At 36.8% G+C, this 26518-nt stretch overlaps 1 long non-coding RNA gene across 1 annotated transcript; it reads left to right on the top strand.

Annotated features, from left to right (window-relative positions):
• The first annotated feature begins 3286 nt into the window (after window positions 1-3286).
• LOC120226555 lies at window positions 3287-17713 on the top strand. Its single transcript, XR_005527050.1, has 3 exons — window positions 3287-3383; window positions 4337-4463; window positions 17332-17713. It is a non-coding gene; the product is annotated as an uncharacterized LOC120226555 (long non-coding RNA).
• Window positions 17714-26518: the final 8805 nt, after the last annotated feature.

Here is a 26518-nt window from a genome sequence, read left to right as displayed (position 1 = left end):
GGCAACAATACAACATATGCTTTATTATAGAATATGCCTAATATAATTGTAACATAATATATATATTAGTATGCCTCAGCTTAAAATGTTTCTAAAATAAACCATTCCTTCTAGCTATTTCTAAAGTTCTATTTTCATGTATGCCCAGCAAGGAATCATGGTTCAAAATCTCAACCCCAAAATTATTTCCCTTTAATTTCAGAGAAATTGACAAATTTGGATTCTGCTGGGTATGTTACGGGAAGGGTGAACTCTGAGATGAGTGGTAAGGGGAAGGACATGTTTCCCTTTTCAGTGCCTGCTTCATTCTTCAAAAAGTAATTTCAAAAACTTTTTATAAACTCTTTGGTTATTTAAATAATAAAATGAAACCTAAAACCATGTATCTCTATATTTTAAAACACAAAAACAACTAAACTGGAAGCTCTTCTTACATTACTGCTAAATGTGGCTAGTCCTATTCATTCATTCTAGACCCATTTCTTCACATTGTCAAGGTACAAACTAAAGTTACCTTGGTTTAAAAAAAAAAAAAAATCCCAAGATTAGTAAATACCAACTACAGATATGTATTCCAGTCATAGCTGAAGAGAATAAAGTTGCAGGTGTCGTAAGTGAAGGAGAGAAAACAGACCCACAGTTTCCAAATACATAGTAATATTAAACTTCCCACACATAAAGGGAAATGCCTTCTGTATACAGGTGTGAAAAAGCAATTTTCAAAAGAGTATGTTCCTACAGTTGTGGGAGCATTTTCTATACTCATGATTTTTTTGTAATGTTTACTTATTTGTAAGCAAGAGCACGTCCAAGTGCCTATGGGGGAGAGGAAGGGAGAGAGGGAAAGAGAGACAGAGGATCCCAAGCAGGCTCTGCACTAAGAGCAGAAAGCCCAAATGAGGGGGCTAAAATTCACCAAAGGTGAGCCAAAGTTGGACACTTAACCAATATGAGCCAGGTGCCCCATATTCATTTTTTTTTTAATGTTTATTTTAGAGAGACAGAGGGCAAACAGAGGAGGGGCAGAGAGAGAGAGAGGAAGGCACAGAATCCGAAGCAGGCTCCAGGCTCTGAGTGGTCAGCACAGAGTCCAAAGTGCGGCTGGAACCCACAACCAGGGAGATCATGACCTGAGATGAATTAGGACATTTAACTAACTGAGCCACCCAGGGGCCCCATAGACATGAAATTTCTTAATCCCAACTAAGATAACCTCCCTATCAAGAATTAATTTGACCTGGCTGGAAGATTACAGAATAGTTTGTGATGATTATGGATATTTTTTTCTGGTAAGATTCCTCATATTAGTTCTCAAATATATTCCCAATATATGGAACTAGGGGTCAGTCTGCCCAATGTTTCCTAATTCCAATTCAATTTATGTATGAGGCACTAATTCATAAGTGAAGCAGAGTACGTAAAGGGCAACAAAGTCTCTGAGTACTTAAAGGTGGCTGCATTATTTAAAAAGCTCCCCAAAATACAGGCATGACTGGAAAAGAGGAAGCCTGATGCCCCCAGGAGAGGTATAAAGGAGACAGTTGTGGCAGTAAAGGGGGCCAGGAGAAACATTTGAAAAAAGGGAAGAGGAAGGTGAAGAGTGCAGACAAGTTATAGCCATTAAATATCTGAATTGGGAAAACACTCAAAATAAAGTACTAAGTATAAAGATTGGGGCAGGGAATTGTATATACAGTATGACACCAATTTTGTGATACAATTGTGTACTTTCTTGAAGAATATATGCCAAATATTGAGGGTTTCTTCCCTAGATTAAGTTTTCTTTTTTTTTTACCTTTTCTTTCTACTTTTCTATCTTTTTTACCACAAAGTGTCCTTTGTAAGATTGAAAAAGTACATGCTACACTCGCCTTTAGTGAAAATGTGGCTTCTTTTTCCATTTAATGGATACAACGTGGCGCTCAAGTTCCCACTGAGTGGAGTTAGAAAGTAAACCTGTCGATCAAAGTTAGTCCTCTTCCTCCGACTGTAAAACACAATTCCATGGCAGAATAGTAACGTCCAGGTAGTCTTGGCCTCTTTGGAATAATGGCAGATTGTTAAAGGCTTCTCTTAGCCTCTGCTCTCCAAAATAGAGGCTGCAAAGCTCAGCAACCGGCATCTCGCCCGCTATCTCCAGGCCTCGGTCTCTGTCCTCCAGAAGCCACGAGGGCAATCCGGGCTCACCGGGCATCTGAACCCCACCTGGGTCCCCAAGGTGCGATGGGTGACCACCAAGACATCTCCTACCCAGTCTGGGCTTGCCTGGAAGTGGAGATGGCCGCTCCCAGACCAGGCCGGTGCACTGCGCACCTCAGCCGCGCAGCACTACCTCCTCCACGGGCCTGCGCAGACCCCAGCCTTCTCTCTGGAGGCGGAGGCGCCGGCGAGGCTCTGGCCTGCGCAGTGCTCTCCTGGTGCCTGCGCCTGGAGACGCGCAGCGTGCGCGGCAGTCACTGCCTTTGAGGCGTAATGAGGAACTCACTGCTTCTCAGGTCTACCCTCAGATTTCCTGTGAGTGAGAGTCAAGCTTCCCCCGCTTTTTATCACCCCCTCCCACGGTGGACTAAACTCCGACACGCCTCTCTGACCATTCGCTTCCTCAGCCCCCGCCGGATTTTGTGTTTCCTTGCCCTGACTTAGACTTCCCTTCCATCCATCTTCCTCTTCCCAAGGCAGCAATTCTCCCTTACTCAACAACGGTAATAGTGAAATGGCTGCAGGGAAACATTAATTTCAGGGGGTTTGAAAAAACAAAAGAGTTTCATGTGTACACGAGTCTTCATCACATATTTTCTACTTCTATAATCTCTTCCCCAACATGTTTTTGAAGTGTAATTATGAGAGTCCTAGGGTCATTCTGAAGGTCACAGCCAGACAGATAATTCTCAGTTACTTCCAGCAAGATAACCTCTCTGGACATATGTTCCATTTTGAACTGCGAAAGAACAGGTTGCCAATCCTGCTTAGTCTAAGAGCCTGAGGAGACCTGGATGCACCCTATAATGTGTATGAAGGGTTGAGCCTACCCGAAATACTGGTATTCAATAACGTTAGCTGTGATTACCATGCTGCGGAAAGGAAGCAGAAACAGATTTGATCAGAGTGCCGCAACAGGGAAAGAAGTGATAAAGTAGTGAGCCCCAAATCCGTATATGTCCTATAAAAAGCTAAACTGGCCACTAATTTCACTGCCAGTTTCTTCTGCTCTCCTAATCCAGGAAACAAAAGAAAGCACAACACACACTCACTGTTGATCTCACTTTCCATAAAGGAAACTGTAATACTGATACTGGGAAGGAAGACTTGTCACCACTGTTAAAAATGTTCTGCTTGACAGTGAAGGAAACAAACCATACACAGAAATTTGATTTGAACCCAAGGTAAGGTAACATGCTATAAGACATGGTTTGTCTATTTTTAGAAAATGTCCTTCTAGGGCAGTTGGGTGGCTCAGTGGAGTATCAGACTCTTGATTTCTGCCCTGTAATGGTTTCACAATTGGTGACTGCTATCACTGTCAGCGCAGAGACTCTCAAAATAAACATTTTTAAGAGAAAAGGTCACTCTAGAAATGAGAAAATAAATATATATATATATATACACACATATATAATTGGAGATAGAGTCCTGCAGCCTGTTAGACTGATTATTGAGAGATTTGGAAAGAGAAAGGGAGGAAGAGAAAGAATTAAAGAATCTTGCCAACATAAATTCTGAAGTGAGATGAGGGGAACATGGAGGGGATGGGGCAGGTGAACTGTTTTGGAAGGTGAATTTGGTTAGCAAACATAAGGAAATCAGTTTGAACAGATAACTTTTGATCTGTTATATTCCAGATAGGAGCAGTAACAGAAAGAGGTTTCCTTTTTATTTTTTAAATATACTTTGAAGTATCTTATATTTTAAATATACTACTAGGAGTCTTTTTTTTATTGTATGTATTCATTTATTTATTGTAAAAAAGAAAGAACCCAGCATCTGATTGTTGAAGACTGTATAAAACCATTCTTTATTTAAACCATGTCCCTTTAATAAGGCCAGAACAAACTCAAACTTAATGATGTGTGGATTTTTTTTCTAAACAACCTACTACACGATGACAAACATACAATAGAAAAAATTTGGTAAATCATTTGCAACTTTATCAAATTAAAACCAGCAACGACCATTTATTTTAAATGTTCTTGGGTTTTTATGTTGTGTGAATGGAAACGATAGTTCAAATTGTTAACAAAGATGCTACTTGATGCACTACTCAGTAGAAAGTCCTACAAAAAGGTTACTTTGAAGGACAAAGCGATGCTGCTAACCAATTTTGTTAATTTAATCCTAGGCTTTGCAATTGAGTGGAAAAATCAAGTGGAAGAACTTTCTTTTCAGCACAGGATTTAAAGAAGTAAAAACAAGGATGCCATTGAAGTTATTTCAGATAAATTCTAAAGTACCTACTAAAGGCCCAGGTCAGTTTATGGGGGAAAATCGTTACATAATGGCTAACATGCTTTAAAATCACTACAATATAAATTCTTATTTCATAAATACTGGATTATGCCATGTGGTGACCCAAGTTAACACTCACAGCTACAACTGTAACATAAAATATTTCCAGAGGGGAAAAACAATGAGAAGTCTCAAAACCAGAAAACTGTCGTTTACTAAAAGGAAGGTAAATGAAAACATACCATTTTCATATTTTAAAAGCTCCTAAAATTTGGACCTTCCTGTAACCAAAAAGGTAACCTCCTGATCAGCTCATACACAGTCTTGTATCAGTTTCTGTGTACCTCTCACACTCTTCATATTTGATTTTACTCTTATGGATGCCAGCAAAAATCTTCACTAAAATCAAAAACAGTGCAAAATTTCTTTTCCAAACAGTACAACTTGAAAACTTGAAGGGTCACAGTGCCCTCTAGTGACCCCTGATAAGACCAACTTTTATTTCAACCTCCGAGAACCAAAAGTTTGAGTCTTACACATTTTCAAGGAGGTTTTTTTCCACATATATTTAAAAATAACAATTTCCAAAAAAAAATTTTAAAAAACAAAAATACCAGTTTCTACTTCCGGTGGGGGAAAGTATAAGTTATAATCAATTAGTCACACAGCACACTGGAGAATGGCTCCTTTCCTTGTCCAGTTCTCCCACAGTTACATTGTATCTGGAGGGAAAGAAAGGCTTAATTCCAATCAGTCCTACAAAGCAAGATACTGTAATGTAATAAATGTAAAATTCTTAATTCAGACTTTTGATAAAGACAGGTATGTGGGGCTGTGGAGCTATAATACAGTCTCAAATCTGTCCATGCCTGACAATGAGACCAGTGCTAAGGAATTTGATTCCACTGGAACCTCACTTTTCTTCCTCTGTAAATGAAAAAAGGATTAGGATGCAGGGAAGTGGACACTAAACATTTATAGTGGAAACACTGATTCTACAGCCTTTCTGGAGGAGGAAGAAATGGAATAACTCTAACAATTTTGTAAGTACAGTGGCAATAACTCTCAAAAACCAGAACCTTCCAAATGTACATCACTTTATTACCACAATAATGGACAATATTGAACTCATATTCAGTCCCGTACACTGTATGAAGTACTCTAAGTATATTTTCTCATTCAGTCCTCACAGAAATTCTATAAGGTTGTACTAATAATTAACCCCATTTTACATATCAGGCAACCAAGACACTAAAATTTGCCCAAGTTTACAAAATCAATAGTTGGATAAAAACCCAAGCTGTATGGTTCAGAGTCTATGCTGTACTCTTACATTATACTTCTAGGACTTCATCCTCTGAGAAATTATCCTAAGCAAATTGTCAGGGATGTATACAAAGAATTTTCAATCAGGGTGTTAATCTCAACATCATTTGCAATAGGAAAAATAATGGAAAATAACCTACCTGACCAGAAATAGAACATTCATTGATATAATTACGTTAAAGACAAGCCTTTGACTCTGCATTTTTTTTTTATGTTTATTTAAGTTTGAGAGAGAGAGAGATTGTGAGCAGGGGAGGGACAGAGAGAGAGGGAGACACAGAATCTGAGGCAGGCTCCAGGCTCTTAGCTGTCAGCACAGAGCCCAATGCGAGGCTCAAATTCACAGACCACAGGTTCATGACCTGAGCCAAAGTTGGACACCCAACAGACTGTGCCACCCAGGTGCCCCAAACTCTGATATCATAAAGAACTAATGAAAATGTTCCCAAATATATTAAGTGAAAATAGCAGGTTAGAGACATACATACATACATTCATATATGTATAGTGTGTTCCCATTTTTTAAATGTATATTTAAGAAAAAGGAAGGAAAATCGCCAATGTATAAATAATAATTATGTTGTGAGCATAGCATAACACTATGTTGACATCTGACACTAATGTAAATTGTCAAAGATACTCAAATTTAAAAATTATAGTAATGTGTAGACAGTAAATGTTGAGAATGAAGGTAATGATTATTTTCTTTTTTATATCCATTTTCCAAATTTTCTATAATTATTTCTAAAAATATTTTATATTTTTAAGAAATTAAAGTTCATTTCTTTTTTTACTTTTGCAAAATTTTATTTTTTTCTTAAAGTTTATTGTCAAGTTGGTTTCCATATAACACCCAGTGCTCATCCCAATAAGTGCCCTCCTCCATGCCCATCTCCCCCCTTCCCCTCTCCCCTATCTCCTATCAGCCCTCAATTTGTTCTCAGCATCCAAGAGTCTCTCATGGTTTGCCTCCCTCCCTCGCCCCAAATTTTCCCCCCTTCTTCTCCCCCATGGTCCTCCATTAAGTTCCTCCTAATCTACCTGTACATGCAAACATATGGTATCTGTCCTTCTCTGCCTCACATATTTCACTCAGCATAACACCCTCAAGGTCCATCCACGTTGCTACACATGCCAGATTTCATTGTTTCTCATTGCCATGTAGTATTCCATTGTATAGATGAACCACATCTTCTTGATCCATTCATCAGTTGATGGACACTTAGGCTCTTTCCACGTTTTGGCTATTGTTGAGAGTGCTGCTATGAACATTGGAGTCCATGTGCCCCTATGCATTATCATTCCTGTAACCGTTGGGTAATTCTTAGCAGTGCTATTGCCGGGTCTTGGAGTAGTTCTATTGTTAATTTTTTGATGAATCTCCACACTGTTTTCCAGAGGGGCTGCACCCGTTTACATTCACAGTAATAGGGTAGGAGGGTGCCCATTTCTTCACATCCTCACCAGCATCTGGAGTCTCCTGACTTGTTATTTTAGCCACTCTGACCAGCGTGAGGTGGTATCTCAGTGTGGTTTTTGATTTGTATTTCCCTGATGAGGAGGGATGCTGAGCATCGCTTCAAGTGTCTGTTGGCCATCTGGATGTCCTTTTTGGAGAAGTGTCTGTTCATGTCTTCTCCCCATTTCTTCACTAGACTGTTTTTCAGGTGTGGTGTTTGGTGAGTTCCTTATAGATTTTGGATACTAGTCCTTTATCTAATGTCATTTGCAACTATCTTTTCCCATTCTGTCAGTTGCCTATTTTATTGACTGTTTTCTTTGCTGGGCAGAGCTTTTTATCTTCATGAGGTCCCAATAGTTCATTTTTGCTCTTGATTCCCTTGCCTTTGGGGATGTGTCAAGTAAGAAATTGCTGCAGTTGAGGTCAAGGAGGTTGTATCCTGCTTTCTCCTCTAGGGTTTTGATGGTTTCCTGTATTACATTCTGGTCCTTTATCTAGCAAAATTTTATTTTAAAGTTGGAAAGTTTTGAGTATCTGCATGGTTTAGTTGGTTAAGCATCCTACTCTTGATATCGGGTCAGGTCATGATCTCAATATCATGGAATCAGATCTTCTGTCAGGCTCCACACTGTGTGGAGGCTGCTTGAGATTCTCTCTCTCTCCCTCTGCCCTTCTTCCCTGCTTTCATGCTCTCTCTCTCTCTAAAAAAGAAAAAATTTGGAAAATTTTTATTTTTAAGCTTTTGCTTTTGACCACTACTTTTCCTTTTTGCAGTTATTTTATTTAGTATAGTTAACAAACAGTGTTACGTTAGTTTCAGGTGTTTGATACAGTGACTCAACAACTCCATAACTCACCCAGTGCTCATTGCAACAAGTGCACTCCTGGGGTGCATGTGTGGCTCAGTCAGTAGAGCATGCAACTCTTGGTCTCAGGATTATGAGTTTAAGCCCACATTGGGTGTAGAGCCTTCAAAAAAAAAAAAGACAAATGCACTCCTTAATCCCCATCACCTATTTCCCCCAACAGGGTAATGCAAATCAAAACTACAATGAGCTATTACCTCACACCTGTCAGAATGACTAACATTAACAACAGAGGAAACAACAGGTGTTGGCAAGGATATGGAGAAAAAGGAACCCTCTTGCACTGTTGGTGGGAATGCAAACTGGTGTAGCCACTGCAGAAAACAATATGGAGATTCCTGAAAATTTTTTAAAAAGAACTCCTCTACAATCCAATAATCATACTCCTGGGTATTTACCCAAAAAATACAAAAATGCTAGGTCAAAGGAATACATGCACCCCTATGCTTATAGCAGCATTATTTACAATAGCCAAATTATGGAAGCAACCCAAGTATCCATTGATAGATGAATGGATAAAGCAGGTGTGGTACACAGGCCCACACATACACACTGGAATATTACTCAGCCATAAAAAAGAATGAAATCTTACCATTTGCAATAACATGAATGGAGGTAGAGAGTACCATGCTATGTGAAGTAAGTCAAAGACAAATACCGTATCATGTCACTCATACGTGGAGTTTAACAACAAAACAAACAAGCAAGAGAACAAAATAGAGAAGCCAAAAAACAGACTCTTAATTATTGAGAACAAACTAATGGTTACCAGAGGGGAGGCTGGTGGGGGAATGAGTAAAAATATTTTATTTTTAATGACAAGTTCAGGCCAAGTGTTCTCTAAGATGCTTTCTAGCTCCAAATATTTATGATTTTGAAATAAAAAAATAGAGAGTAGTCATGAATTTTAGAACTAAAATGAGAAAATATTTACCATCCCTCCAGAGGTTTACATGTCTGTTTGATTCTCAAAGTCACCTGGACTAATCAGGGACAAACTTCTTGCCTCCCTCTTTTTCCAATCCATATCACCCTAAGATGAGGCCCAAGTGATTCTTATGAGCTGACAGTGTGGTAAACTACTAATTTACTCCCACTGCATCATTTTAATCCTCTGGCGCATAAAACAGCACTGTTATAAACCAAATGCAGATCAGAGCCTTCATATACTGTTGGCTATTATAAGCAATCCAATTGTTATTAACAGATTTCAATTTCAAGTTCAATTTTTTAAATTTTCTTTAGAAAAAAATGCATCTTAAGCAATAAATTTACTAACAAAAAATTTTAGACATAAAATAATGTTCAGTCAGACCTACCAACAATGAGCGGAGTGAAGATATTATTATCTACATTCATTGCAAATAACTTGGTCACATTTTTCAACTACATGCCTTTTTAAAGGAATCAAAATTTCTTAGAGCTCACACAACACAAAATCAGTCCCAAACAGTATTTTTGATACTGTGGACAGTGGGTTGGGGAGGATGGAGCTAATGCAACAAGAAGTTGTGTTTTAAGGAAAAGATTGCCCAAACCCTTCTTAATAATCCTAGTTGCACTGAGTAAGGAAAAGCCACTCTGGACACAGTGTATGTGCTGCCAAAGTGAGCACTAGTCTGGACACAGTGAAGACATTTATAAATAAAGAGAGAAAGAAAGACTTGCAAAATCTTCCTTGAATTTCCAGAATTTTACTCTTAGAGCAGCAATTTTTATTTGTGGTACAGTAACGTAACTGGTCTCAAACTGATGTTACAAAATGAGTTAGAGTTATACTAACTCACAGGAGATTCGCATCACCAGAATCTGTTTTATCCAAGCCATAGACCTGATTGCCTGGTATACCCATGTCATCCTGTACATAAATATATCTTCCAAGTATAACCCAGAAGGAAATTGGGAGATGACTACTGATGTAAAATATTACAACTAAATAAAAATGGAAGGTAGGATGGCTCATCTCTCATCGCTACCATTTAAAAGGAAATAACTCCTGATGTACCAGTCTCGACAAAAATATACATACACATCCACACAAAACATTTAAAAATAACCAAGACCAATGTTGAATTGAAAACTCTGTGAAAATAGTCTGGCAATAGTGAGTATTAAGGTGACATGAATTGTGGATACCATGTGCTGTTGCTTTGATTGCTTGAATGACTCATCAGAGAACACCCTCCCCCAAGCCTTAACTGCAAACTGCTTCAATTCCCTTACCTGAGCTTTCACTCTGCTTTCTTAGAGTTCTGGAAAATGTTCTACTCAAGGCAGCAAGTACACACATAGCCCAGATGAACTATAATTAAGGTGGCAAGAAACCAAGGAAAAGAGAAGGCAGTATTAGTTCAATTGTTTCCTTTGCACAGGGAACAGATGGACTCCAAGGTCTAATAACCCTTTTGTACCTCAGCTAAAGCTGACAATACATCATTATACTCAGATGGGAGCAAGAAGAAGGTGCCTAGCAACTTGGACTTGGAATGCTTGAGCTTTTGTCAATTTACGTCATAATCTTAATCTTAAACAGGCTTGCTCTCATTTGCCAGTCATCACCTCATTTTATGTTTTTCAAACACAAGAAGATTAAACGGTCTTTCCTGAAAGTACTTTAGCCCCTTAGATATAGAACAGTAGTAGTATTTAAGAGTCTCCCCTTATAAATGTATATGTAAAACTGCCATGAGTCTCAGTGAAAATTACATAAGTTTGGGGGCCTACGATGGGTAACATTTTCGTTAGTCACAGTATGCACATAACCCAGGATCTTTTTGGAATTTGGATACCAAGAACTATTCCTTGGACCCCATTGTGTTTGTGTGCTTTATGTACATAAGAAGTTGTTAGAATTTCTATTTCTATTTAGATTTCTTTTCCTTTAATCTCTGTCTATATTATAAAATACAGACAATTATATATATAGTATTTTATAATGAAAATAAAATATGTGTTTTGGGCTGTGTGCTCAAATATTTTAGATGTCTAGATCATGTTATGTGATCAATTAATAGTTGATGAACTATTGCAAGGGTAATAAAGAAAGAATTAAGAAAAGAAGGGGACCCGAGAATGAATCAAAATCACTGGACCATCAGTGAACCAACCACATGCCCTTCTCACAATGCAGCACTGGGTGAGAATTCTTTAAGTAACATATGATCAGGGCACCTAGGTGGTTTAGTTGGTTAAGTGTCTGACTCTTGGTTTCAACTCAGGTCAAGGTCTCATGGTTCACAGTATCAGGTTCTGCCTTGGGCTCTGTGCTGACATTATGGAGCCTGCCTAGGATTTCCTCTTTCCCTCTCTCTGTGTCCCTCCCTTACTCTCTCACTGTGTCTCTCAAAATAAATAAATAAATAAACTTTAAAAAAAAAACATATGGTCACTGGGATGGCAATCATTTTTCTCCAATATCCTACTGTGATGTCTAATTATGTCAATATAGGAGGAAGACAGCCTGTTAATCTTTCATTTTACTCAATGATAAAGAAAAAATATTAGGGAAAATTAATTTCTGTCAGGAAACCCAGAAATATTGGTTAGAGATGTAAATAACATACCCTATTCTCAGATCCCAGATAAAGAGCTTCACATATAACTCACATTCTCCTGGCTTTCTCACTGCAGATGCCAATGAAAAAGAAGGAAGATAATTATAAAACAATACATCTGAGTCATCACTGCACTCTTGCAAATCTTTTTGACAACAACAAAAAAAGGGAATAAAAATACCAGCAGAATTATCCTTAATTATGATAAAAAATATATAACTAAATATGTTATTCTTAATAGGATCCATCCTCCCCAACATGTACATTTGGAATCTAGAATAACTTCAAAGAGGACAGAATTAGATTTTCTGGACCACATAGTTCTCATCAACTCAGGGGAGAGGGCAAATGTCTCATTACAAATCTAGCTTGGAAGAGAAATGTTTTCCCAACATTATATTGATGACTGTTGGTCTAATATAATATCTTCTCCATTCTTCTGCCAATGCTATACTTTCCTGCCATATAACAACCTCCAGTGAGAAAAGTTGTGGATGTCCACCTCATCCTTATCTTCTCCCTATCCTTTGATATGTCACCATATACTTGAAAGATCTCAAGTTAAGTAAATGTTAGAAAGGGCCATAAAATAGTGCAGAGAAAAAAATGTGATAAAAGCAGATGTACTATAAAACAATTAGTTTAGACAAAGAAGAAACAAAGAGAAATTCATTTTAACCAGGCCATTCCAGGCTTCTCTCTTGAGTGGATAATGTCATATTCCTGCTTTATACACAAAGAGAGGTTTGATTATTTTCTGCCTAACCTTTCACAGCCATTCCAAATCTGTTCAAATATCATTATACTTTTTCAAGATTGATGTTAAACTTCTGCAAGATCTAATTTTTATAATTTTCTTTTTTGAGAGAGAGACTGCACATGCATGCAAGTGGGGGGTGGGGCTCAAAGGGTTAGAAAGAGAGAGAGAGAATCTTCAGCAGACCTCACACTCTGCATGGGGCACAACATGGGGCTCAATCTCAAGACCTTGAGATCATAACTTGAGCCGAAGTGAAAAGTCAGGCACTTAACCAACTGAGCCTCCCAGGCGCCCCTAATATTTTAGAATTCTTTATGTAAAGGAATAAAAGTAGCCAAAGATCCTTCTCCAAGGTCCTAATTTCATCTGGACAATTGACTTCCTGTGGAGCATTGAGAAAGTGTTTTAATCTTTCCAGGCCAAAGCCATGGCTTTCTTGTTGGTAAAATGGAACTAAATATCTTCCTATACTTTCCTCATAAATTGCTTGAAATTAAAAAAAAAAAAAAAAGCACTGGGAAGTTTTGAAACATTTTATTATTTTTTTACTCCAAAGATAAAAAGGGATCATCCCTCCATTGAGAGAAAGACAAGAAATCTACAGGATTAAGTCATTTTAGATGCTTAAATGTACAGCATTCTTAAAAAGGAACCTCAAAACTTCAGCCCTGGATAACCTCTCACAATTGAGCCACTGTTTTAATACATTCTTATAATGCCAAGGTTTTAGAAAAGAGGGTAAAAATACCTTCTTTGGGCAATTTGTGTGCAAATGAAACAGCCTATTAAAGATTGCCTCAATGAGAATGTGTAAACACTGGTCTTGGCCACAAAGAAACAATTTCCTGGGGCAAACTTCATGGTCTGATTTCCCAGAAATACCCTGGAAAATGAACAGAAGGAAACGCCTTATACTGCTTTGTCTGTAGCCACAAAATATACACACAGGGTCCCACCCAGCCAAAATTTAACCCTGTACCCCCCAAAAAGAATAAAAATAATAACAGAATCACATAATGAGACCATTGTACATGTAAAAATAGTATCTACACAACCTAACATGAAGGTCAATATAATTATGGTCTAAGAAACTAAGCTCCTTCAGAGTGAAAATGTGAACAGGTGCCCTATGATAATATTTTCTAGGCAAGAACCATTCAAGGATACTTCCTCTCCCATCAGCTGTACTTACTTTAAATCCATCAGAGGGAGAAATAATAAGATAGTACATGCTAATTTATTTAATTTAGAATGGACCTATGTGAACATTTGCAAGAATCTGTTTATCAAATATTATTTTTTTAAAAAACTGTAATTTTTGTAATTGTCAATCTAATAGAAGATGGTTTAGAACAAATCACTCAAATAGGGAATAGTCTTTTCCTGTATGGTTAACAATATCTCCATGACCATCTTATGTCTAAAATCAGGCTATCAATGTCTTTCTATTCTACTCCCATCCCTTCAAGCCAGGTTACTGCCAAGATTAGCCACTTCTCTTAGTAGATTTGAAACTACAGACTGAACATAGACCTCTCTCTCTTTATTCTCAATTGATCAACATCCCTTTTAAATAGTTTAGAAATGCCTCTCCCTTTCTTCTGCCATAATCATGGTTCCAGCCTTTGTAATCTTTCTCTGATTGCTTCCAACCTTGCCTTTTGACCACTAGTACACAACACTGGTTGCATTTTAGAATTATCTCAAAATATTTAAAAAATACCCATGTCTTTTACACAAGTATCTCTAGAGGGTAAGATCTTGTTGCTTGCCTTCTTCACTGAGAATAAAAAGAACTTTTAGTGTAGAGATAAATGAAATTTATCTTTTTATTTTTTTAATGGGAATACTTTATAGTAATATTTATGTTTATATTCTCAGAAGATACACAAGTATTTCTGATCCCTGAGTAAATGCCTGTGCCATTTATTCTGTACAAGAAATTTTTCCTCACCCCAAATTACCCACAGGTTACAGATTGCTATAATTGAGTTAGGAATAGTTACTGTTATTATATGATGTAATTGAAAGAGCATAGGACTAGGGGTTTTGAAATTTTTCTTTTTTACAAATAGTTTGTTGTCAAGTTGGTTTCCATACAACATCCAGTGCTCATCCCCACAAGTGCCCTCCTCCATGCCCATCTCCCCCCTCCCCCCCCACACCCATCAGTTCTCAGTTTGTTCTCGGCATTCAAGAGTCTCTCATGGTTTGCCTCTCTCCCTCTCCCCTACTATTTCCCCCCTTCTTCTTCTGATTCTTGGTTAACTAATTTATTCTGCTAAGCATACATTTCTTTTTTAAAAAATGGGAATAATGGCACCTGGGTGGCTCAGTGGGTTAAGCGTCTGACTGCACCTCAGGTCATGATTTCACAGTCCATGAGTTCAAGCCCCACATTGGACTCTGTGCTGACAGCTCAGAGCCTGGAGCCTGCTTCAGATTCTGTGTCTCCCTCTCTCTCTGACCCTCCCCTGCTCACGCTTTCTCTCTCCCTCTCAAAAATAAAAATAAAAACATGTTTAAAAATTATAAAAATTGGGAATAGTAATAGTGTCCCTATATACCTCAAAGAATTATTGTCAAGAGTAAATGAGATGTATATGAAAAAGTATGAACAGCTACAAATCCCAAATGCTCTCCTCTTCAATATATGCATTTGCTTTCTTTTGAAAAAAATTTTTAATGTTTATTTATTCTTGAGAGAGAGATAGAGTATGAGCAGGGAAGGGGCAGAGGGAGAGAGGGACACAGAATCTGAAGCAGGCTCCAGGCTCTGAGCTATCAGCACAGAGACTGATGCAGGGCTTGAACTTACCAGCCATGAGATCATGACCTGAGCCAAAGTAGGATCCTTAACTAACTGAGCCACCCAGGCACCCCTCTTTCTAACTATAAACGCTTAGTTTCTTATAAGTAAATATTGCAAGTTAAGCAATATTCTTTAAATAAAAGAAAGAAAATGTATTTTTCAAAAGAGTATTGTCTCTGTTATCACTTATACTTACTGTATACTAGGCAGCCCTCTATTTAAAGAAACTATAAGTCAGAGTATGTGGAACCCTCTTAGGCTGCCAGCACTTTCTCCTTCATCTGTAATCACTCCCTACTGTCCTTGGCAAGCCTTCCATAAATGTGCAAATAATTCCCATTTCCTAATTTCAAAGACAAGAAAAAGCAGGCCAACCAACAGGTAAATTGCCAGCCATGTCTTGCTTCTACATTGGTTCTTCAGGCCTGGTTATCCTCTAAACTCCCTTGCAGAGTAGGCTGGGAAGTGGGGGGTGCATAGATACAGGAGAAACTGCTGCTGAGGGTGAGGGTACTCACATCTGCCAAGAGTACATCCTCATGTGTTGGCTTGTGAGAAACAAGAGTGTGTCTAAATATAAATTCATATGATCGAATTGCATGAGTGCAAAGGGAAGACAGAGAGCCAAGACTAGTTTCAGTCCAAAGCCACACCATAGACACTCAGACAGATTTAAATCTGCCTTGGATCCTAGGTCTCACCTTGAAGATTAATGTAGACTACCACATGATTCAGGGGCCATAAGAATAGTTCAAAGGACCCAAAGGGATTTCTAATATCCAAATATACCAGATATATCTAGTTAAGTTCAAATCCCACAAGATCTTAGCCAAAAAAGCAAACAACTATAAACCCTTTTTATAAAACAGTATCCACCTGTATCAAACCTCTTTATCCTAAATATGTAGAAACATGGGCAAGTTTTAACAATAATCCAATATATGATTCTGAATACAAATTTAGAAGATTCTTCAATTAAACTATTTAAATGTAATATTCATTCATTTCTTATCCAGATGATTATTTATTGAGAAATTATTTGATTATGTTGAAGGTATTGCACTAAATTTTCACTTGGCAAAATTCATATTTTTTATCAAAGAGATTATAATATAGTATTACTTCTCTATCATTTGGAGTTGTTGAATCTTCTGAAAATCTGATTAAAGACACAGCTGCTTTTACCATAAATCCACAAATACATGTAAAATCTACATCAGTTTTAAGGGCTGAAGTTTATCCAATGATTATTAGGAGCACTTAACACTCAAGAAAAAATAAGAATGAAGGTAATACAAAGTAGCATAATATTAAAGCAATAAGATCTACTATAAGAGCTTAGACCAAGGAGCATTTAGGTGTAAAATGCTCAGGTAAGGATTCGTGATAGACACTTAGAGGTTTGACCTTGAAGGATGTTGGACTTTGCCAAACAGAAGTGGGGATGGGGAGACAACATTCAAGACAACAGGAATGACATAAATGTATGAATCACATAAATGTATGAATGTTAGGCATGTCCAGACAAGAAAAAAATTTAAAGTCCCACTAGAAAGTTTGGATTTAATATTATAAGTAATACCAAGTCATTAATGTTTTTTAAGCAAGGGAGGGAGATGATCAGAATGATGCATTAGAAAAATTATCCTACTGATGATAAAGTGTACATTGATGTGGATAAAGATTGAAGATAGAGAGAAGGTTATTGCAATGGTATAAGCAAGAAGTAATGAGTCAGGGACAGTACGGCTCATATAACAATGAGACTCTTCAGAGATACAGCCAAGCAAAATTGGCCTTTCATTAAAATGTAGAGGGTGTAGGAAGACAAGGGATCAGAGGTGATTACAAAGGTATCTCTTTTAAAATATTAGGAAATACAGGAAATGAAGCACATTTTGAGTTAAAGATCTTTTTAATTAGGACAGATTGAGTCTAAGGTATTAATTATTCCTGAAAATAAAATTTTACCCATGATCTATATCCATCAGAACACTAATAGTATTAATAACTACAATATTAAAAGAAAACAGACTAAACAAAATCTTGAGATTCTGTAAGGAAATTGAACAATCCTTCAAGAGAATTTTCAACCTTTATTCAAACAGGTAGGAATTCAGCGATTAGTTTACAACTCATACCACATTTCCAAGTCCCAGCCTCTTTAATTTTGGACTTTGCAACATAAAGAAACTAATCTACAGTGTGTGAAAACAGAAAGTGTGCCAATATTCAGCAAATAGCAGAAGTAAACAATGTTGCCAACCTCATCAAAACCATTGATTTCTTCCGAAGAGACAGAATCTCACCAAATGAGTTGGGCAGCAGTTACGTGACAACAGCAGACAGCAGAACTTTGATCAGAAACCAGCTTCCTGCCTCAGACTCAGCCCTCTCATAATAATAGATTAAGACCTAAATGGGACCCAAGAGACCATCTAATGCAACCTTTCTTGAGTAAACAAAAACAAACAAACAAACAAAAAACTAATGCTCACAGATATTAAGGAAGTTACTCTGGTAATAAACAACAGAACTGGAACTAGAACTTTTGTCTCCTGACTCCCATTTCAGATGTGCTTTCCTCAGCCCCATATTTTCAAATGTTTCTTTGAATCATGAATTAACCCAGTGGACTTGGAGTTAACCTACATCCCACAGAGCCGGCCTCAGGAGAATATTGAGCTGTCATACTGATGGATTATTGGGGTTGCTTCCAAAGCTGTTTGGACAGAACCTCTCATGCATCTGGCTGAGCTGAGAGATGAGTGGCTACATACATATGTCCTTACTGAGGTAAAGTTAGAAAGGGGAAGTGGCTTCTTCATAGGTGCCCTCCCCTCTCCTTTTCTCCATTTCTTTCCCAACAGTGGCTGCTAAGAGATATGATATCAAAGGATTCCATGTCCTCTGCCCTCCAGCCTGCCCTTCTCTCACACTGAGCCTCATGCCGCCAAATTATCTATCCATATTTTTTCCTTCAGAGATTAATAGTACTTTAAAATTGCTACTCTAAGGAGTAGAGAAGCAATGTAATGAAAATTGTGTTTGAGCTTTAGAGTTCAGGAAGGACCCCTTCACTACACTGTTACAGAAACAGAAACCAAATGCATTATCAATAACGGGTAGAAAATCAGACTCTGGGAGCAGCACCCAAGAATCTGTTCAACAAACCCTATAGGGGATTCTAATGCTCATCAAGATGAGAAAACCTCTAATATAATATTATGCAAATTTTTTCCCTAATATAGCATTTTGGATGTCCATTTCAATAGCTGATCTAAAACTCTTAAATAGGAAAAAGGCAACACAAACTGCTGGAGATTGAATGTGACAAAGCAAATACTGGAACTAAAAGATTTTAAAGATTTCATCTTAGCGTCCTGTTTCTCATGCAGAAGAATGCCTCATGCATTGCATTGCACATTCATGGAAAGAAAGATTGAATATATTTGTTTATTTTTCCCATCTTTTTTCTTTATATTGTAAAATTCCAAGTTTATACATATATATACAAATTTCAACTTAATTCCTAAAGGAGAAAGAAGAGACTAAATGTAGACAAAATTTGATAACCAGTTTACCCTCCATATGCTAAATCCTTAATGTGTTCTCTGCTTAGGAGCCAAATAAGGATTTATTGTCCAAAAATATTCAACTCACTTGACACTTTACATTAAGAAAAAACAGCAGGCTTCTCATTCGGTGAGACTCTGCTCCATGGCTACTTATAAATGGAGTAGAATAACAAATCATTAGGACATGTTTGAGATGGGGGGGGAGGTATGAATAACTACAGTTAGTATATTTCATGTGTCAGTCTACTATCTCAGCATTTATAGAGCCCACAGGAGGAATTTTTTTTTTTTGATATTTCTTTCCAGTTAAAACGAGCTGGTAAAATTTATAGCTTTTCTGGTTCATAGAAAACTATGGCCTTTGTAAAGGAAGGGTGTTGGGCTTTAAGTAAGTAAAGAGTAAATGATATTACCAAGAAATACTACTTTTCAACTTATACTGACTCTATATCACAGTCTAATTTCAATGTTTCTCCAGAAACTTCTAAAATAGAAAAAAGAAGTCATACTAGAAAATTATATTAGTCTTACAGAATGAATATCTCAATAGAAGAAGAGTTTTATCTGTTAGATGCAGCTGCGTTAAGATGAGGTCAAGTTGTACCTGAACACAAATGTTCCTTAACAAAAACTGTACTTACTAAGATAAAGCTTACTCAGCAAGAGCTGTTATATCTTATTCTATATCAACACTGAATATTATCTATTATATGGAATGTTTTTTCCATACAACAGACCCTGGGAAAATAGAAAATAAAGCTAATTTCCGGAAACCATAGAAAAAATTTCAGGATACTTACTGTGATGGTATGAAGATTCTTACAGCATGAGAGGATTCTGGCAATGCTCGGTCTTAACCTAACTGGTTACTTCGTAAAAATCAGTGAACTATATTTTTGGTAGACTTTCTGTATACATTTGTTACATTTCACAATAAAAAAAAAGTTAAAAAAAGAGAACATAACTCAACCATTGATTAATCTCTGCTGCCTCCTGAGAATACATTAAAATTACATTGAAAGGATTTTTAAGTTCCAAACCCAAAGAGCAAAAAGAACATAAGGGGGTAATAGTGAAAAATGTGGAAGGTGGAAAGTACATGGACTTACACTAACTGACTTAAAAGACAAGAGAAAACCAAATTCCTGCAGAGAAATAAGACCCAAGCCTTGAGAAACCATGAAAAGTCTCAAGAGCTGGGTGTAATAAGTACCCCTGAAGTTCAGATACTGGTGGAACTAAAAATAGAAGGTTTGATTGTCAATCTATATAAGAAGCAGTTGAATACCTAAATGTCCTCCATCACCCCAGCAAAAGACTAAAAACATTGGAACTTAGAAACTTTGGACTAGGAGTGATCGGGCACAGCTGAAGGCAGAGATGCCATATGATTGAAATTCTATATACTAAATAGGGAGACCCTTGAACTCCATGCCACCACCCCAGTCATTGCATCCTGACTCTTGGGGTGCTGGCAAGTGACCCTTATAACCACTAAGCAAGAAGATAAAGGATTTCTACATGGGAAAAGTGAACATAGATCCACATACTCTAAGTTCAGTATGATCAATGAAGCAACCCACTCCCCACCCAAATAACCTACAGAGAAGCGTGTCAATCAGCTTACACACACACACACACACACACACAGATTTCAGTGAACTTTTAAATCTTTTTTTTAACTATGAACAGGCAAAACTTTACCAGCTATCTAAAGAGTAATCTTTGACATGAATGATAGTGACAAAAATAAAACTAAAACAGTCAATACAGAAAGCAAAATAAAACTTTTAAATACTGAAATTAATATCCTCAGAGAGATAAGAGACAATACTAAATGTATCATACAAAATTATAATGTAGTGAAAAAGAAACATTGAAAAAGAAACAATCTCCAGAAAATTTTAAATGATTATTGCAGAAATTAAATATAAATTTTAGGTCTAAAAAGTTCTAAGTAACTGAGATCAATGACAAACTTTCTGACACTAAGTATAAACAGAGAATCCTAAAAGGTTTCAAAGAGATAAATAGATTACATACAAAAGAATGAGAATAAATAATGTCAGTCTTCTTAATAGCAATACATACAGAGAGGAAATTCAAATTCCTGACCTGAAATTTAAGGATAATTAGTGACAGATACAAAGAAAACTATGGGAACCAAAAAGGAGGAAAGGAAAGGTCCAAGAGAAAGGGAAAAAATTACACAAGAGAACCTGGGCTTCCAAGCAAGATGAATTAACAGGGCCTGAACTTATTCTGTCATCTGAAACAAACAAACAAAAGACAATATACATGAAACAATGGTTTTCAAGAACTAGACAGTAGTCAACAAAAGACAGTGATCTGTGAGAGAATGTTCTATCCAATAGCATAACACATATTCTTTTCAGGTGCACACAAAACACACCATACCATAAGCTATGAAAGAAAAAGGCTCAACAAACAAAAGATAAATACTCTATGGTATTACTTATATGCAGAATCTAGAAAAGTCATACTTACAGAAACTGAGATTAGAAAGGTGGTTACCAGGAGCTTGGGAGTGGGGTGAAAGGAAAGATTTTGGTCAAAGGGTATAAACTCCAGTTTTAAGATGAACAAATCCTGGGAATCTACAGCATGGTGATTATAGTTAACAATACCGTAATATATACTTGAAAGTTGCTAAGAGACCATATCTTAAATGTCTTTACCACACACACACAAAATTATAATTATATGACATAATGCAGGTGTTATCTAACATTAGGGTGGTAATCATTTTGCAATATATAAGCATATCAAATCAACACATTGTACACCTTAAACTTAGTGTTAATATGTCAGCTGTATCTCAATAAACTAGGGTGGGGCAGTCTCAGTGGCAAATATGCACTGCCAACTTCATACAAAATAAAGAAATTGCAAATTAAAACAACGAGATATCATTACAAACTTATTAGAATGGATAAAATCCAAAACACTGACAACACATTGTACTAGTGAGAATATGGAACAACAGGAGTGCTCACTCATTTGCTGGTGGGAACTGATGTACAGATTTTTAAAATCCAATGAAAAATCTCAGCAGGGTTTTTCTAGAAAATGGCAAGCTGATCCTAAAATTTATTGTAAATGCAAAGGATAGCCAAACAATTTTGAAAAAGAATAAACTTTAAGGTTTAATACTTCCTGACTTCAAGACTCATGATACAAATACAGTAAAAGGTTGTAGAGAAGCTACTTAGACCCCCAGATCTTTCAGAAGAATAAGACCAGACCCTCAGGAACAGTAGGGTGACTAGGGCTTGAGCAGTGACTGCCTACCTTTCTCTCCTTCCCCCTGGAGTACCTTCCCCCACCCCAGGGTTGGGTTGCATCTAATAGGCTTTACATACTGCCAAGCGTAGCCAACAAGGACATGAACCTGGAATTGTTCAGCAAACCTCTAGTGAACATCCGGGTGCAGCTGAAGGATTACACACCTAAAATCCCAGATACAGTGACTGACTACTCCCTGAACTAAGCTGGCTTTGGAGCCTCAAATCCATCATCTCTCTAAATGCCCAGAATTTCATCTCAGATATTGCCAGTGATGTCCTGCAGTATTGCAAAATGAAGAGCACAGTCTCTGGCCAAGAAAGGACCACAAGTACATGCTAACCATGGAGGACATGACCTCTGCCCTCAGCAAATATGTCATCAATTTAAAGATGCCACAATTTCACCTGAGCCATTCCATGTAAATGTATTTGTCTTCCATGTCTCCACACTAGTGTTTTTTCATAAACTTCACCATGACAAGCTAAAAAGAAAAAAAAAAAAACTACAGAAAAGACAATGTGATATTATGGGGCACCTAAGTGGCTCAATCAGTTCAACGTCCAACTCTTGGTTTCAGCTCAGGTCATAACCTCACAGTTCATGAATTCAAGCCCCATATTGGGCTCTGTGATGACAGCATGGAGCCTGCTTGGGATTTCTCTCTCCCTCTCTCTCTGCCCCTCCCTGGCTCACTCGCTCGCTCGCTCTCGCTCTCTCTCTCTCAAAAAATAAACATTAAAAAGAATTTTTTAAGTTTGTAAAAAAAAAAAGACAACATAAATAGATGAATGGATGGAATGGAATGGAATGAAATGGAATGGAATGGAGAGCTAGAAATAGACCCACATATATATGAAAACTGATTTTCCATAAAGATGCAAAGGAAAATCAGTAAAGAAAAGTCCTTGCAATAAATAGTGCTGGACAATTGAAAATTCACATGCATACACACACAAAAAAAGAACTTTGACTTATATCTCATCTCATACACAGAGATTAAAAAATCCTTATGACCTTGAATTAGGAAAGTATTTCTTAGATACAACACCATAAACACATCTATAAAGGAAAAAGTTAATAAAAAGACTTCATCAAAATTTTAAGCTTTTGCTTTTTGGAAGCTTTTCAGGAATTGAGAATGAAGAAAAGCCACAAACTGGGATAAATTCTTTTTTATTCTTTTTAATATTTATTTTTTAAACACAGAGACAGATCATGAGCAGGGGAAGTGCAGAGAGAGAGGAAGATACAGAATTTGAAATAGGCTCCAGCCTCCAAGCAGGAGCAGTCAGCACAGAGCCCTATGTGGAGCTCGAGCTCACAAGCAGTGAGACTATCACCTGAGCCAAAGCCAGATGCTTAACGGACTGAACCACCCAGGCACTCTTGGGAGAAAATATTTATAAATCAAAGATCTGATAAATGATTTAAATAAGAATATATAAAGTAGAACTTAAAACTCAACAATAAGAAAATTTTTGAAAACTCAATTTTAAAAATGAGTGAGGGATTTGAACACACATTTTACTCAAGAAGATATACAGAAAACAAATAAGAACATGAGGAGATGTTTAATATCATTAGTTACTGGGGCAACAGTAATTAAAATCACAATGAGATACAACTGCATACTTGTCAGAATGGCTAAAATTCAAAAGACAAAAGAATAACAGTATTAAGTGTTGGAGAAAATGTGGAAGAATTGAAACTCTCATACATTGCTAATATTAATGTAAAATGACATAAGCTCTTTGGAAAATGTTTTGGCAGTTTCTTAAAAAGCTAAACATCTGTCTGCTATATGATACAACCATTCCACCCCTAGGTACTTAACTAAGAGAAATCAAACATATTTCTATGCAAAGATTTGTACATGAATGTGCATAGTATTTTTATTTTTAATAGCCAAAAGCTAGAAAGAATCCAAATGCCCAGCAACAGGTGAATAGATAAACAAATGGTGGCACATCCATACAATGGAATAAATTCAGCAATAAAAATAAACTATTGTTAATTGTAACAACATGAAGAAATCTCAATATATTTGTGAAATCTCAAGTGAAAGAAACCAGACAAGATAGTTTAATGCTCAATGATTTGATTATTTAAAATTCTTAAAAATGGAAGATAATCTATACAACAAAAAGCATATCACTGGTTGCCTTTCAGGTGATGGACAGCACAGACAGACTACAACAGGAAACACAGGAAACTTATTTGAGGGTGATAGGTATGTCCATTATCTTGATTATAGTTGATGTACTGTGTATCATACCATAATAAATCTGTTTTTTAAGGCCATAAATCAAATAAAATGTAATCATAGATATGAATAATATTCACTAATTATAACACAAGTATTGAGTATTAATTTAACCAAAATTGTGACATGCCTTTTTTTTCTTTCTTTTATTTAAATCAAAGTTAATTAACATACAGTGTAATAATGGTTTCAGGAGTAGAATTTAGTGATTCATTATTTCTATATAACACCCAGTGCACATCCCAACGAGCACCTTCCTTAATTCCCATCACCCATTTAGCCCATCCCTCACCCACCTCCCCTCCAGGAACCCTCAGTTTGTTTTCTGTACTTGAGAGTCTCTTGTGATTTACCTCCCTCTCTGTTTTTATCTTATTTTCTTTCCCTTCCCCACTTCATCTGTTTTGTTTCTTAAATTCCACATATGAGTGATATCATATGGTATTTGTCTTTCTCTGATTGACTTATTTTGGTTAGCATTATACACTCTAGCTCCATCCATGTTGTTGCAAATGGCAAGATTTCATTCTTTTTGATTGCCAAGTAATATTCCGTGTGTGTGTGTGTGTGTGTGTGTGTGTGTGTGTGTGTATACCACATCTTCTTTATCCATTCAACAGTCTATGAACATTTAGGCTCTTTCCATAATTTCGCTATTGTTGATAGCACTGCTATAAACATGGGGTGGGGGGAGTGTCCATTTGAATCAGCATTTTTGTATAAATAAATACCTAGTAGTGCATTTGCTGGGTCATAGGGCAGTTCTGTTTTTAACTTTTCAAGGAAACTCCAAACTGGCTCTACCAGTTTGCATTCCCACCAGCAGTGCAAAAGTGTTCCCCTTTCTCCACATCCTCACCAACACCTGTTGTTGCCTGAATTGTTAATTTTAACCATTCTGACAGGTGTGATGTGGTATCTCATTGTGGATTTGATTTGTATTTCCCTGATGATGAGCAATGTTAAGCATCTTTTCATGTGTCTTAACCATCTAGATGTCTTCTTTGGAAAAGTATCTGTTCATGTCTTTTGCCCATTTCTTCACTGGATTATTTGTTTTTTGTTATGTGTTGAGTTTGATAAGTTCTTTATAGATTTTGGATACTAACCCTTTATCAGATATGTCATTTGGAAATGTCTTCTCCCATTCCATAGGTTGCCTTTTTGATTGTTTCCTTTGCCGTGCAGAAGCGTTTTATCTTAATAAGGTCCCAATAGTTCATTTTGCTTTTGTTTCCCTTGCCTCTGGAAACATGTCTAGTAAGAAAGATTGTTGCCTGTTTTCTCCTCTAGGATTTTGATGGTTTCCTGTTTTACATTTAGGTCTTTCATCCATTTTGAGTTTATTTTTGTATATGGTGTAAGAAAGTGGTCCAGGTTTATTCTTCTGCACGTCGCTGTCCAGTTTTCCCAGCACCATTTGCTGAAGAGACTTTATCCCATTGGATATGCTTTCCTGCTTTGTCAAAGATTAGTTGGCCTTATATTGGTGGGTCCATTTCTGGGTTCTCTATTCTGTTTCACTACTCTAAGTGTTTTTCTGCCAGTACCACACTGTCTCAATGATTACAGCTTTGTAATACAGCTTGAAGTGTCTGGAATTATGATGCCTCTATTTTTGGTTTTCTTTTTCAACTTTACTTTGAGTATTGTAGGTCTTTTGTGATTCCATACAAATTTTAGAATTGTTTGTTCTAGCTCTGTGAAGAATGCTGGTGTTATTATGATAGACATTGCATTGAATGTGTAGATTGCTTTGGGTAGTATTGACATTTTAAAAATATTTGTTCTTCCAATCCATGAGAATGGAATGTTTTTCCATTTCTTTGTGTCTTCTTAAGTTGCTTTCATAACTTCATGTAGTTTTCAGGGTACAGATCTTTTACCTCTTTGGTTAGATTAATTCCTAGGTATTTTATGGTTGTTGGTGCAGTTGTCAATGGGATCGATTCCTTGATTTCTCTTTTTGCTGCTTTATTATTGATGTATAGAAAATCAACTGATTTCTGTATGTTGATTTTATATCCTGTGACTTTGCTGAATTCATGTATCAGTTCTGGCAGTTTTCTGGTGGAGTCTTTCAGGTTTTCCACATAGAGTAACATGTTGTCTATGAAGATTGAAAGGTTTACTTTTTCCTTGTGA

Source organism: Hyaena hyaena, unplaced genomic scaffold, assembly GCF_003009895.1.
Source record: "Hyaena hyaena isolate Hyena2069 unplaced genomic scaffold, ASM300989v1 scaffold_1746, whole genome shotgun sequence".
Lineage (NCBI taxonomy): Eukaryota > Metazoa > Chordata > Mammalia > Carnivora > Hyaenidae > Hyaena > Hyaena hyaena.
This window is presented reverse-complemented; position numbering and strand designations above follow the sequence as displayed.